Below are 14,973 nucleotides of genomic sequence, written 5' to 3'. Positions count from 1 at the left end.
TTAATTTAGCCTCGTTGTCTTATCATAACATCTTTTGAGGACACCAGCCAGGAATGATGGGATTTCACATGATCTGGGATTCAGGTGTATATAACTTCAAATAAATGAGGTGAACAGCTACAGCAAATAGATTGCAAGATGATGTTCAAAAGTCCTAGCAGTACAAAATGAACATCAATAAAAAAAAAATGCTGAGCATGTAGGATAATTACATTCTGAGGTTCAACAACTTTTGTTGAATCAGTGTGATCCTAAATAGAAGTAAGAAACATGTTCTCCCCAAACAGAGATAACCTAAATAATGTCAACAGTTTTCATATAAATGAGATGGAAGTCCCAGAGAAGCTTAAAAAAGGGAGAAAACAATTAAGTTTCCAAAAGTAGATACTATTTATCCTGGGGTGCTCAGGGAGGCTTGTTAGTATTTGTCGGTATTTATGAGCAAGTGACTGGATAGAGGGTGGAGAAGCTGCCAGTAGATTACATACTGGATAAGGTGGTGTTGGTATTAAACAAAGGTGACAAAGCAGGCATGAGTAGCTTCATGCCTGTAATGAAGTAATGGAATCAATTATCAAGAATAAACTTGGCAATTCTCTGTATAAGAATTCAGGTGCAGAAAAGATTTACAAGAATTGTTCCAGGGATGAGAGACTTCAATTACATTGGTAGATTGGCAAAGCTGGAACGGGTTGAGAGGAGATTTGATAGAAGGGTTGAAAATCAGGAGATATCTGTACAAAGTAAATAGAGAGAAATTGTTCCCATTGGCAGAAACATCAAGAACCAGGGGACACCGATTTAAAGTGATTGGCAAAAGAAACCAGTGGTGAAATGAGGAAAAGCCCTTGTGCACAAAGAGGGTTAGGATCTGGAATGCAATGCCCAGGAGAGGGGAGGGCATCGCAATTGTGGCATTCAAAAGGGAATTGGATAATTATTGAAAAAGAAAATATTAGCAGGGCTAAGGGGAAAAGGTGGGGGAGTGGGACCAGCTTAGTTGCTCTTGCAGAGAGCCAGCTTGGACATGATGGGATGAATGGCCTCCTTCTGTGCTGTAACCATTCTATTATTCTTTAATAATTGAATAAGCAGTAATTAACAGGGATTCATAAGAGGAAAATCCCTACAAATCAATTTCCCTACTTCTTTGAAGTGACAACCCAAGTAGTCTGTGTTCAACTCTATAAAGTGACAAAGTTCAGCACAAATGTTAATCATAACACATTCAGAAATGTGTTATTCTGATGTAGGATGACAGCTATGCACTGGAAAAGTTTCAGAGTGAAATGCAATCAGATGATGGGTGTCCAAAAGAGAAAAGAGATCCCATCTATTGAAAAGTTAATTTCAGAGGCACTTAAGTAGAATTGTAAAACAGGATAGTTCATGTTTGAGCTCCGAAGAGGGCAAGGTTAAAGATGAGTTCTGGCATAGGGAATTCAGATGAGAGCTTTGATAGGGGGCCTACAGGACAACGATGAAGATGCATTCCTAGGTTCTGGGTGCTAAGAACATGGAGAAGTCGAGCTGCAACCTGGCAGCGCACAGGGCGCAGAGCTTGCCCCATCTGCAGCCTCTGTTCCATTTCCCTGTCATGTTGCAGAACTGGAGGCTCTGCTAATGCAGATCCATACCTGTTGCATCTTACGTGTGGACAGGTCACCATATTCTCCACCCTTCCTGTGGGAATACAGCAGCACTCTAGCATGTTCCTGGATGAGTGACAAGCGAAGATGTTGAATGGGTCTGCGTGATCCAAGTTTTAAATCGTGTGCCAAATCAGTTACAGCTATTTTACATCATAAAATGCCTGTTTGGGGGTTCTGGCACAAACTGGCACACCCACACAACTTCCTTCCCAGTTATGGCTTCAGAAGCAGCAAGAGTGTGTCTCAGTTAAAGAGCCTCTGGTTTTAAAAATACAACCATTTTGTAGAGTTTGAGTTGAGTTGAGTTTGATCATCTTCGCTGTTCCTTCAAGATCAGGTAGCATAGGGAACCAAAATAATTCTATCTTTTAGGATGAACAGTAGGGAGGGTGACATTGTACAAGTGTGTTTCCTCATACTGCATTTTCCTAGAAAGACAAAGGCAAGATACTGGCCAACAAAGCATAAGCTGCTTGATGTCAGTCTGGAAAGCAAAGTTACTTACTCATTGATTAAGTAGGTGGCTATTATGATGTGTAAGTACTTATTGGGGTTTCAATCCTCCAATTTTTAATGGGATTTGTACATCAGAGAGGAGAAAAAAAAAGGAAAATAAGTAGGTCCAGGTTGCTCTTGTGCACATCTTGGTGTTGTTTCAGAGCAGAATCGGCAAAGGCTGCAGAACAGGTTATCTGCCCCTGCCTTCCACTAGAACCAGTGGATTAAATCGGAAAACTAAAGAAGATAGAAAGTCTTTATATCAGAATTAATATAAATTGCAATTTGGCAGCTGTCAACTAGATATTTTTGGCTTTTTTATAATCTTTAGAATGATCGACCTAAATGGAGTTGGTGTATTTGGTGACCGTTTTGGTGCCCTCGGAGATGCTGTATTTGGCCAGTTCCCCTAGCAGCATGAGGTGGACAGCGCTCTGGATCTCCCTGGCCGAGATGGTGTGGTGCTTGTTGCAGTGAATGTGGTGTGAGGCCTTGGAGACGATGAGTTCGAAAATATCGACAGTGACGGAATTCATAACACTCATGGCCTTGGACAAGATCCTGGTGGAAGGGTGGATCTGAGTCAGCACCTGTCCACATAAGTGGAATAGCTCTGCTTGCAAGATTTCCTCTGCTTCTTGGGCCGCTTCTTGGTGATTTTAGTCAGCGACTGCTTCAACTCCTTGCAGGATGCACCGCCCTGAGCTGCAGCCGCCACCTCAGGCATTCCATTCGACTTGGACCAACTCTTATCAATTGCATGACAACTATTTTTAATTGCCAAATAAAAATATTCTGGACTGCCAGATGTAATGGGCTGCATTGTGCAAATAAATCTTCACAGCTGTGTGCATAATTAATTTGTAAGGTGGGAATTTCATTTTACTTTCACTTTTCGTTTTTCATGTTACACACTGGATTTAGAAATACAAGGACAAGGTTTTGGAGGCTAGGCAGGGAGGCACAAAGGGGGTTTTCATTTTGTGGGGGTGCTCAGGCAGTGAAAAATAGACTCCCCACTCTCACCTGCTTGTCCACACCAAACAGATAATGGCATGCGCAGTGTAAAATTTGGGTCCATTGCCTTGTTAACAAGCTCAATTGCCCTTTAATGGCAGGCTGCCTGCTGATTCCAGCACCTGCCTGCCTACCATATTATGGGAAACCAGCGTGTTGACATCGGGTTCGCAACCCAACATAATCAAACTGGATTTTACATGTGTGCAGTCCCAATTTGCAAATGTAAAATCCTGATCTAATTCTCCCAAATTTCCAGAAAGATGTGTTAGCTATTAAGTTGCAAACAATTGTGCTGTAAACTATCCCTATACTTCTAAGATGAAAGGGAGTTTGGGATCAAAGATAACTGATTAGGATTTTGACTTAGATACAAAGAAGATAGAGGAATCCATTTTGAGAGCAGGTTTCAGGTTTCCATATAAACCCAGGAATAACCCAGTTGGACAGGAGTTGCAGTTTTTGTCTTGTGTGGTCTGCAGCCAACTGAGAGGTAGGTATAATTTAGTTATAATTTAATTGACATTTATAGTGAGAATGACAGCGCAGAAAGGGTCAAGAGTTCTTACAGGATGTGGGCGTTTCAAGGAATAGAGGTTAACTTTTATAAGCATATCTGCAGTAAGTGCCTGCTAAAATTACTTGATCAAAAGATCTCAAGACTCGGGCAGAGTTGGACACAATCTGACACACCGGGAAGAAGAGGGGGTTTTGGAGCAAGAATTTCATAGGGTAACCATCCATTGAGAGGTATGGAGCTATCTGTGATAGAGGAAGAAATGGTGACTATCCATAGGGCAGAGGAAGTGAGGTAGGACATGTGAGAGCAGAAATGCACAGAGCAAATTATCAGCTTTAACAATCTTAAATCACTGGCTTCCTGTGGGAGAGGATAATAACTCTGGGCAGATCATCAAATGGATTAGGTTAGCACCAAGATGGTCCTGGGGAGGTGGGGATCAAGAAATGTAATATGAACATTATTTGATGGGCAGGAAGAGACCGGCTGGTCCATCAAGCCTTCCCCACACCCATGATGCCTGGAGCATCAGGATTAGACACACACCATCCCCACAGCCACAGTGTCTCCTCAGAGAGGCATAAAAAAGGGCCAATAATTGAGAAACATCCTCTCTTTGCAGTAATTGGAGACTATGGTTGGGGAGAAGTTTAGGAGTGTTCAATTTTGTATCAACTTAAGCTCTAAGGCAAAAGGCTTGAACAAAACATAGAGGGCAGGATATTTAGGTTGGCGAGTGGGGGGTGGGGTCCACTCGCCGACGCGTAAAATGATGCGGGATGATGTTGGGTGGAACTCCCAACGTTACCCCGCATCATTTCAATTTTCAGGTCAGCAGGTGCACAGCTGAATCAGCTCCGCGCCTGCCGACCTGTCAATGGACTATTGAGGCCATTGACAAAGTCACTAACCTCAGCAATGGATCTGCCCGTCCAACCTTAGGGTTGGTGGGCAGGCCGGGAGCCCTGGTGGGCTTCCAGAAAAGCATGAAACTCATCCACTGGCGGGATGAGTTTTCATGAGGGTTTTTAAAAATTTAATAAATGCTTGATTTAAAGTGATGGACATGTCCCAACTCATGTGACAGTGTCACATGAGGGGACATGTCAGGGAAATTTTGTTTTTGTACCTTTATTATTTTTACATTTGGAGCCGATCTCCCTGAGGCAGCACTTAGCCGCAGGGAGATGAGTGCTCTTTTACACGTGCATGCGCGAAAGAGCACAGTCTTGACTGATGGAATCCCCCTTTGCCCGCACAGGGAGCGCATAGCGCTTCCTGGTGGACGTCACGCTAGGCGGGCCTTAATTGGCCTGCCCACATAAAATGGCGGCACACCCCCAATCGGGGGCGCTGATTGGAGGCTTATCTGCCCGCACCTACTTCTGCACTTCCCCCGCGATGGGGGTGGGAAAATTCTTCCCATAGTGTTTTCGATAGTTCATAGGACATTGGTGGGGACCCTTAGCAGATGAAAATTCAGAGGCCATGAAATCAAGGTTGGGTCAGTGAGACAGCAGGAGCTGCTGGCCTAAAGTGAGAGCTGGTTTTCTGTCATTCAAAGAAATGATTAATTGTGAGGGGTGACTATAATCGCTGTGTATTACCTAATGAAAGAAAGATCTTTATTTTTCAAATGGGGAAGAGTAAGAAGTAGTGGGCAACAGAACATTGAAAATCTACAGGAGCAGAGCAGAGAAACAGAGGAAAGACTGGGTGCAGGTTTTATGGTGGGAGGTGTAAAATATAAAAGTGAAGATGTAATGGTACATCCAAATAAGACCACATTTGTAGTACAAAGTGCAGTTTTGGGTTCCAAGTTATAAGAGGATGTTGAGGCAGTGGAGGGTAAAGCACAGGTTTGCTCGGATGCTGTCTGGTATGAGGAAATAAAAATATGAGGAAAGATTTCAAAAACTGACACTCTTTTCATTAGGACAGAAGATATAATGGATGGTTTGATAAAGGTCTTTAAAATTACGATGCTTAGAAGAAATTGATAGAAGTGGACTACTTCCAGATTGAAGGAGCTAGAACATGGGAACATAGATGGAAGATTAAACGTAAACTTTCAGAGGTCAAGAAAATCATTTTTAGAGTCATAAGGGTGTGGAATTCACTGCCAGGATTAGTGAGGAAGCAGAGACCATGCTAACATTTAAGAATACGTAGATAGGTGGTTAAATGAAAATAAAATAATATTTTATGCAACAGAGAGTGCACATTGAATTGGGATGACTGTTCATGTGGAGGAGATACATTGTTATGGACTGGCTGGTCAAATGATCTGTTTTCATGTGGTAAATTCTATGTAATTCTGTGGGAAGCAGATCAGAAGAAATGGAGTCAACAGGAATAAGAATGTGGTTTTTGAGAAGTATAATAAATTATTAATGATGAAATGGAAATGAGTAGGCGCAATGGTGACATGGCAAGCACTGAGAGGAAAACACGGTGAATTTTTAAAAATTAAAGTTGAGGCAGAGTAAATGAGTTGTGGCATTTCTGAGAGAATAATCCAAGCAAGTTGAATGGTAATTAGAACATTGGAGAGAGAGCAATGAAATTTAGAGAGTCACAGGAGGAGGCCATTCAGCCCATCAAGTGCATGCTGACTCTCTGTGGAGCACTCCAGTCAGTCCCATTGCCCCGCTCAATCCCTGTAGCCTTGCAGATTTCCTTCATTTTCCCATCCAATTCCCTTTTGAAATTGATTGTTTCAGCTTCCACCACTTTCGTGGACAGCAGGTTACAGGTCATTCCCACTCACTGCACAAAATAGTTCTTGCTCACATTACCCCTGCATTCCTTACCTAAAACTTTAAATCTGTCCCCTAGATCTTGTATAAGCTAACGGGAACAGTTTTTTCTTGTTTACCATATCCAAACCTGTCATAATCTTGAGCACTTCTATCAAATCTTCCCTCGCCTACGACACTGAAGCTATTCAAAATATTGTCTCAGGACGGGGTTCTTGGGGTGTACTGTGGCCATTCATTCAGGCAGTACATGTGAATCTAGGGATACTCATCATTTTGTGTTTGGGCTGAACAAAATTCGCACAATTTCTGGTTTGTTGCCAGCATGTATATGGTAGTCAAGGCAGTAAAGGCTGCCACTTCTGCTATGAAGGTTTTGTCTTCATGTACTGGTTAAGTGATGGGTATCCCAGACAGTGTATCAGCCATAGTCTGATATCTACCCTGTACGTATTCTGTTGTAGTGCCATAGCACGAGTCTAAGCCAGAATTGCTGATTTTTCGGTGACATCTTTGCAATTTCCTTTGTGTTTAATGTTACTAATGGCTTGTGATCAGTCTTAATCTTAAAGTGGAGGCCCAGTACAGAATCAGAGAATTTCTCACATGCCCAAGTCACTGTAAGGGCTTCCTTTTTGATAACAGCATAGCGCTGTTCGGTGTTGGTTAATGACCTGGTTGCGTAGTAAATAGGTAAGACAGCCTCTGTGGAGAGGAGCACAGTTGACATTTCAAGTCCGTATGACTCTTCATCAGAACTAAGGAAATAGAGAAATGAGGTGAAATATAAGCTGGTAGAGGGGGGGTGGGACAGGTAGAGCTGGATAGAGGGTCAGTGATAGGTGGAGGCAAAGAAGAGATTGCCAAAGATGTCATAGACAAAAGGACAAAGGGGCGTTGATGGTAGTGATATTATCTAAGGAATGTGCTAATGGGGACATTAAGAGTAGCAAGCAGGACAAACAAGTGACAAATGGCCCTAGTGGGGGTGGGGTGGGGGGAAGAGATCGAAATGGGCTTAAAGGTGGAGATAAAACAATAGATCGAAATAAATTTAAAAATAGGTGGGAAAAGAATTTTTTTTTTTTTAAATTATAAATTATTGGAAAAAGGGGGATCGGAAAGGGGGTGGGGATGGAGGACAGAGTTCATGATCTGAAGTTGTTGAACTCAACATTAAGTCCGGAAGGCTGTAAAGTGCCTAGTCGGAAGATGAGGTGCTGTTCCTCCAGTTTGCATTGAGCTTTACTGGAACATTGCAGCAGGCCAAGGACAAACATGTGGGCTTGAGAGCAGGGTGGTGTTTTGAAATGGCAAGCAACTGGGAGGTCTGGGTCATGCTTGCGGACAGACCGATGGTGTTCCGCAAAGTAGTCACCCAGTCTGCGTTTAGTCTCCCCAATGTAGAGGAGACCGCATTGGGAGCAGCGAATGCAGTAGACTAAATTGAGGGAAGTGCAAGTGAAATGCTGCTTCACTTGAAAGGAGTGTTTCGGCCTTTGGACGGTGAGGAGGGGGGAAGTAAAGGGGCAGGTATTGCACCTTCTGCGGTTGCATGGGAAGGTGCTATGGGAGGGAGTTGAGGTGTAGGGGGTAATGGAGGAGTGGACCAGGGTGTCCCGGAGGGAATGATCCCTGTGGAATGTTGCCGGGGGGGGGGGGGGGGTTGAAGGGAAGATATGTTTTGTCATGGCATCATGCTGGAGTTGGCGGAAATGGCGGAGGATGATGCTTTGAACACAGAAGCTGGTTGGGTGATAAGTGAGGACAAGGGGGACCCTATCATGGCTCTGGGAGGGAGAGGAAGATGTGAGGGCGGATGTGTGGGAGATGGGCCGGACACGGTTGAGGGCCCTGTCAACCACCATGGGTGGAAAACCTCGATTAAGGAAGAAGGAAGACATGTTAGAGGAACTGTTTTGGAAAGTGGCATCATCAGAACAGATGCAACGGAGGCGAAAGAACTGAGAGAGTGGGACGAAGTCCTTACAGGAAGTGGGGTGTGAGGAGCTGTAGTCGAGGTAGCTGTGGGAGTCAATAGGCTTGTAATGAATATTGGTGGACAGTCTATCACCAGAAATTGAGACAGAGAGGTCAAGGAAGGGAAGGGAAGTATCAGAGATGGACCATGTGAAAATGATGGAGGGGTGGAAATTGGAAGCAAAATTAATAAATTTTTCTAGGTCCAGACGAAAGCATGAAGTGGCACCGAAGCAGTCATCAATGTACTGGAGAAAGAGTTGTGGGAGGGGGCCTGATTAGGACTGGAACAAGGAATGTTCCACATATCCCATAAAGAGACAGGCATAATTGGGGCCCATGCAGGTACACATAGCCACACCTTTTATTTGGAGGAAGTGAGACAAGTTTAAGGAGAAATTGTTCAGTGAGAGAACAAGTTCAGCCAGACGGCTGAACCAAATTGTTAATGGATTTGTTAAGGGCCTATCATGTTTAACTAACTTGCTTGAGTTTTTTGATGAGTTACAGAGAAGGTTGATGAGGGTAATACTATTGATGTGGTGCATATGGACATCCAAAAGGCATTTGATAAGGTGCAGCAATGCAGACTTGTGAGCAACATTAGTGCTCATGGAACAAAAGGAACATGGATATGAAATTGGCTGAAAGACATGAAACAAAGAGTAGTAGTGAACGGTTGTTTTTCAGACTGGATCAAGGTTTATGGTGGAGTTCCCCAGGGATCGGTGTTAGAACTCCTGCTATTCCTCATATATATTAACGATCCAGACCTTGGTGTACAGGGCACAATTTCAAACTTTGCAGGTGATACGAAACTTGGAAGTATTGTGAATCATGAGTAGGATAATGTTGAACTTCAAAAAGACATTTGTAAGGATGTTGCCAAGACTGGAAAATTGCAGCTATGAGGAAAGATTGGATAGGCTGGGGGTTGTTCATCTTGGAACAGAGGAGGCTGAGGGGAGATTTGATTGAGATGTACAAGATTGTAAGGAGTATGGAGAGAGTGAATGGGAAGGGCCAACTTACCTTAGCAGAGAGGTCAGTGACTAGGGGGCCATAGATTGAAAGTGATTTGTCGAAGGATTCGAGGTGAGATGAGGAATCATTTTTTTTACCCAGAGGGTTGGGGTCTAGAATTCCTTGCCTGAAAGAGTAGTAGAGGCAGAAACCCTCAACTCATTTAAAATACGAATTAGGAGCAGGAGAAGGCCACTTGAGCCTATTCTGCCATTTAATAAGATCATGTCTGATCTGATTGTAACCTCAGCTCCACATTCCCACCAACCCCTGATAACCTTTCACCCCCTTGGTTATCAAGAATCTATTTAGCTCTGCATCAGATATTCAAAGACTAGGTTTCCACCACCTTTTGAGGAAGAGAATCACGATCCTCTGAGAGAAAAAATTTCTCCTCATTGCTGGACGGAATCATCCCAAATTTGCACAAAGTATAGTAGCAGGTGGGAAAAAGTACATGTGGAGGTCCAAGACCAGGGGGTGGAGTGGCCCTCACTCACTTTGAGGAGTGTGCCATTGCGCTGACTGGTGAGGATGTGGACCATGCCTGCGGCGACAGTGAAGTTGACAGCTAACACCCACGTGAGGATCCTGCACCACATCATCCTTCTCTCAATGCAACTCTCTCTCCTGCTTTTGACTCCGTTGCCATGCACTAATTATCTCTACTTCGGTTCACAGGGAGCTCTGCCATGAGACTGACATCCTCGGCCAGCCAGTCCCTCAGCTCAACCCCGGTTCGCATTTCTAGCCAAGAGGACACCTCCTTCATCGAAGAGCAGCCTGGAAGAACTGTCACAGCGCTTACCCACAATCTCCACAAGCACAGAGACACACTCCTCGGGGGACCTTGATCTAGAGCAGGCTCGGGTTCACAATCTGGTGATCGTGACGCAGACATGTGTCCACAGCAGGAGGAGGCAGGTTCAGCTAAGCTCCTTGGCACTCAGAAGACTGCTGGGGAAGAGGCACCTGTGAGGTCCGAGTCAGGTAACAGGCCGCTGGATTCGGCCTTCCAATTCATTTTACAGAGTCAGCAGAAGGCAGGGGAACATCATGCAGAGCTGTTGGAAGCCCTCTACAGAGTAGCACGTGAGCCGGAGGACTGCGTCCATCTGTTTTTGATGGAGTGATGCCCATATGTGCGCACATGGAGGTCTCCATAGGCAAGAAGGTGGACGTCATGGAGACCCTGGTCCAGCCGAATGCGGAGTTGTGCGCAGACCTGCACTCCACCTCAGTAGCCATTGGTGAGTTCCTGCAGTGGCAACACGAGAAGGAAACGGTGCTCCTTCCCTTCAAGAAGTCAGGCTGAGGCCCTAGGGGACCCAAAAGGAGGAGGAGTGGCAGCTGGACATCCCTGCATCATCCAGTCAGGAATCTCAGAGGCTGTCCTCTCCCTCTGAGTTCCCTGTGCCTGTGACCCCCTCAACCTCATCCTCTCACCGCAGAGGGAGCAGCTGGCCCACAGGTAGCCAGCCAAAGCAAGCCAGAGCCCTGAAGGCCTCGGCCTTCCAGAGGACGCACACTGAAGTCATCAGTGGCAATAGAGCCAACCATTGCACATGTTGTCTCCACCCCTCTTGCGGATGCCAGCGCAGCACCTAGAAGTGGTAGGCCTAGAAAAGTTAAGAACTTCTGATCAAAAATAGTTGCACGGGTGAATACATTTTGTCACTTTATAATCTGAAAATATATTCACTTTCACGAAATAATGTGCAATGGTGTCTTTCAGCTTCATTGAAAGGCTTTGCGAGCCCGCCCCCCGCATCCCCTCCCCCCGCACTCACCAGCAATTCAGCTGCATGCAGCCGGACCATGAGTGATTCTGGAGGAAGTGTGTATGTGGTGTGTGTGTGAAAGGGCCTTTTCAGAGCCTCATGCAAGCATCCTTCCACACAGGTAAAGCCTTCCACTATCACACTCATCTCAATGTCCCGAGCATTTTTAATGCTGCCTGCTGGGGTTCTCTTTCAGTTCTACCTCTGAGCTGACCTGCATCTCCACCCACCCACTGATCGCACTCCCAATCAGCACCTATGGCCATCCAACACAAGGCTCCGCTCACTTTCGATTTGAGAAAAATGGTAGTTTTCTGCTCAGCTCCCCCGTCCTTTCCCCTTCCCCAGTCACCCATGCCCCCGACGAACTCCTTCCTCCCCCAAAATCCTTTCCCCCTGAACTCTTTCCCTTACATCTACCCACTTGCCATATTCTCCCCTGTTACTCTCCTCCGCCGTACTCACTCCCCCTCTCCCAGCCTCACTTCCCAACACCTTCGTTCCCCCCACCCAATCTCACCCCACATCTGAAACCTCTGTTCCCCTGCACCCCGACCCCCTCCCTGCTCACCCCGGTACACCTTCCTTTCCAAGTCAAACCTAGACCTTCATCTCACACCCCTCCCGGTAAACCTTCCTCTACCTCTCCCACTCACAGATAGAACTTCCTCTCCCACTGCCTCATTGATCACATAGCAACCCATGCCCAAGACCGTGATGTTCCTAAGCAGACCTAACACATAAACAGAGACCTCCCACCTTCCGAGAGTTGCTTGGAGCCATGTCGATGAGAATCCACCCAGCATGCGATGCACATGTTCTTGCGGTAGCTGTAGGGCTCCAGCATCTTCTGCTCCTTGGATGCCCACGATCTTAGCAAGGACCTAATGGTAAGTCCCGACTTCTGCACATCACACTTGTCCAGATGTGTTCTGGGCCAGCATATTTTCCCGCCAGCGTAGCAGTAATTCTGGCATGGGGGGATAATTCTAGTTGGGCCTCACCATCAGATGATCCCGCTGCGTTTTCACACCAGCGGGAACCCAATTTTTGGCCTTCTCACCAAATTGTCCGTCACTGCCCACCGTGATGCCCAACGCCAACAAGACCAGAAAGTTCCGGCAGATGTCTTAATTGAGTAATCCCTTACTTTTAAACCGTTACCCCTAGTTCTAGGTTCTCCCACAAGAGGAAACACCCTCTCCACTCTGTCCAGACCCCTCAGGATCTTAAAGGTTTCAATCAAGTCGCCTCTTAATCTACCAATCTCCTGCAGATACAGACCTAGCCTGTCTAATTTTTCTTCATAAGCCAACCTGCCCATTCCTATTACTCTAGTAAACCTTCTCTGAACTGATTCTAATGCATTTACATCTTTCGATAAATAAAGAGTCTAATACTGTACACAGTACTCAAGATGTGGTCCCACCAGTGCTCTGTAAAACTGAAACATAACCGCTCTACTTTTGTAATCAATTGCCCTCACAATAAATAATAACATTCTTTTAGCTTTCATATGAACATACAAAATAGGGGCAGAAGTAGGCCATTCAGCCCCTCGAGCATGCTCCGCCATTCAGTAAAATCGTGGCTGATATGTTTGTGTTTCAAACCCCACATTCCCAGCTACCTCCGATAATCTTTGATTCCATTGCCTAATAAGAATCTCTATACCTTTACCTTAAAAATATTCAATGACCCCATCTCCACTGCCTTTGAAGGCAGAGAGTTCCAAAGTTGCACAACATTCTGAGAGAAAAGTTTCTCCTCATCTCTGTCCTAAAAGGGCAACCCCTAATTTTAAAACAGTACCCTTAGATCTGGACTCACCCACAAAAGGAAATATCCTTTCCATCTACATCTTGTCAATACCGTTCAGGATCTTATATACTTCAATCAAGTCACCCCTCTCTTTTCTAAACTCCAGTGGGAACAAGCCCAGTCTGTCTTACCTTTCCTCAAAAGACAACCTGCTCATTCCAGGTATCAATCTGATAAACCTCCATTGCATTTACATCCTTCCTTAAATAAGAAATGCCCTGTATAACTGAAGCATAACAACCTTACTTTTAGGACTCGAAACGTCAACTCTTTTCTTCTCCGCCAATGCTGCCAGACCTGCTGAGTTTTTCCAGGTAATTCTGTTTTTGTTTTGGATTTCCAGCATCCGCAGTTTTTTGTTTTTAACCTTACTTTTGTGTTCAATTCCTCTCGTAATAAAGGATAGCATTCCATTAGCTTTCTTCACACTAGTATCTGCACACTAATTTTTTATGATTCATGCACAAGAACATCTAGATCCCTCTGCACATCAGCCGTTCTCTGTTTAAATAATACTCTGCTTTTTTATTCTTCCCACCAAGGTGAACAACTTGACATCTTCCTACATTAAACTCCATCTGCCAGATTTTTGCCCACTCACTTAACCTATCTATACCCGTCTGCAACCTCCTTATGTCTTCTTCAGAACATACTTTCCTACCTGTCTTTGTGTCAAGGATTTAACTACCATGCCATCACTCCCCTCATCTAAGTCATTGCTATAAATTGTAAAAAGTTGAGGCCCCAGCACAGACCCCTGTGGGGCTCTCCTTTTCACATTCTGCCAATTAGAAAAAGACCCATTTATGCATGCTGTCTGTTTTCTGTCGGCCAGCCAATCTTCTATCCATACTAATATGTTACCCCCACACCATGAGCTTTTATTTTCCACAATAACCTTTGATATGGCACCTTATCAAATGCCATCTGGAAATCCTAGTACATACGTCTACAGGTATCCCTTTATCCACAGCGCACATTACTCCTAAGGACTACAATGAATTGGTTAAACATGATTTCCCTCTCACAAAACCATGTTGACTCTTCCCGATTACCTTGAGTTTTTCAAGTGCTCAGCTATAACCTCCTTAATGATCGATTCGAACACCTTCCCCACGACTGACAGCAAGCTAACTGGCCTATAGTTTCCTGTTTTCTGTCTTCCTTCCTTCTTGAATAGAGGGGTTATACTTGCTACTTTACAGTTTGATGGAAACTTTCCCGAATCTAGCGAATTTTGGAAAAATAACACCCATGCATCTACCACCTCAATAGCCACGTCTTTTAAGACCCTAAGGTGAAGTCCATCAGAACCCGGAGACTTGTCAGCCCGCAACTCCATCAGATTCTCAGTACCACTTCCCAAGTGATTGTAATTTCACCAAGTTCCCCTCTCCCGTCCTGATTTACAGCTATTACTGAAATATTCTTTGTATCTTTTATAGTGAAGACAGAAGCAAAATATTTGTTCATTTCATCCGCTATTTCCCTATTATCTACTATTAACTCCCCACTGTCACTCTCCAGAGGACCCAATGCTCACTTTGCTTACTCTTTTTTTTAAAATACCTGTAGAAACTTTAGCTATCCATTTTTGCATTTCTAGCTGGCTTCCTTTCATACTCTAATTTCTTTCTCCTGATTAACCTGTTATTCTCTGCCATTTTTTATATTCTGACAAATCATCTGACCTGCCAATCATCTTTCTGCAGTTATATGCATTTTCCTTAAGTTTGATGCTTTCCCTAACTTCCTCAGAATTTTTCTTTCTAGTAGGATTATACCTATTCTGAATACTCTGAAATATCCCCTTAAATGTGTCACTGCTTCTCTATTGATCTAACCCCCAGCCTAGTATCCCAGTTCACTTCAGCTAGCTCAGTTTTCATGCTCACATAGTTGCCCTTATTTAAGTTTAAAAT

This window comes from Carcharodon carcharias, chromosome 20, assembly GCF_017639515.1.
Source record: "Carcharodon carcharias isolate sCarCar2 chromosome 20, sCarCar2.pri, whole genome shotgun sequence".
In the NCBI taxonomy this organism is placed as follows: Eukaryota; Metazoa; Chordata; class Chondrichthyes; order Lamniformes; family Lamnidae; genus Carcharodon; species Carcharodon carcharias.
This window is presented reverse-complemented; position numbering follows the sequence as displayed.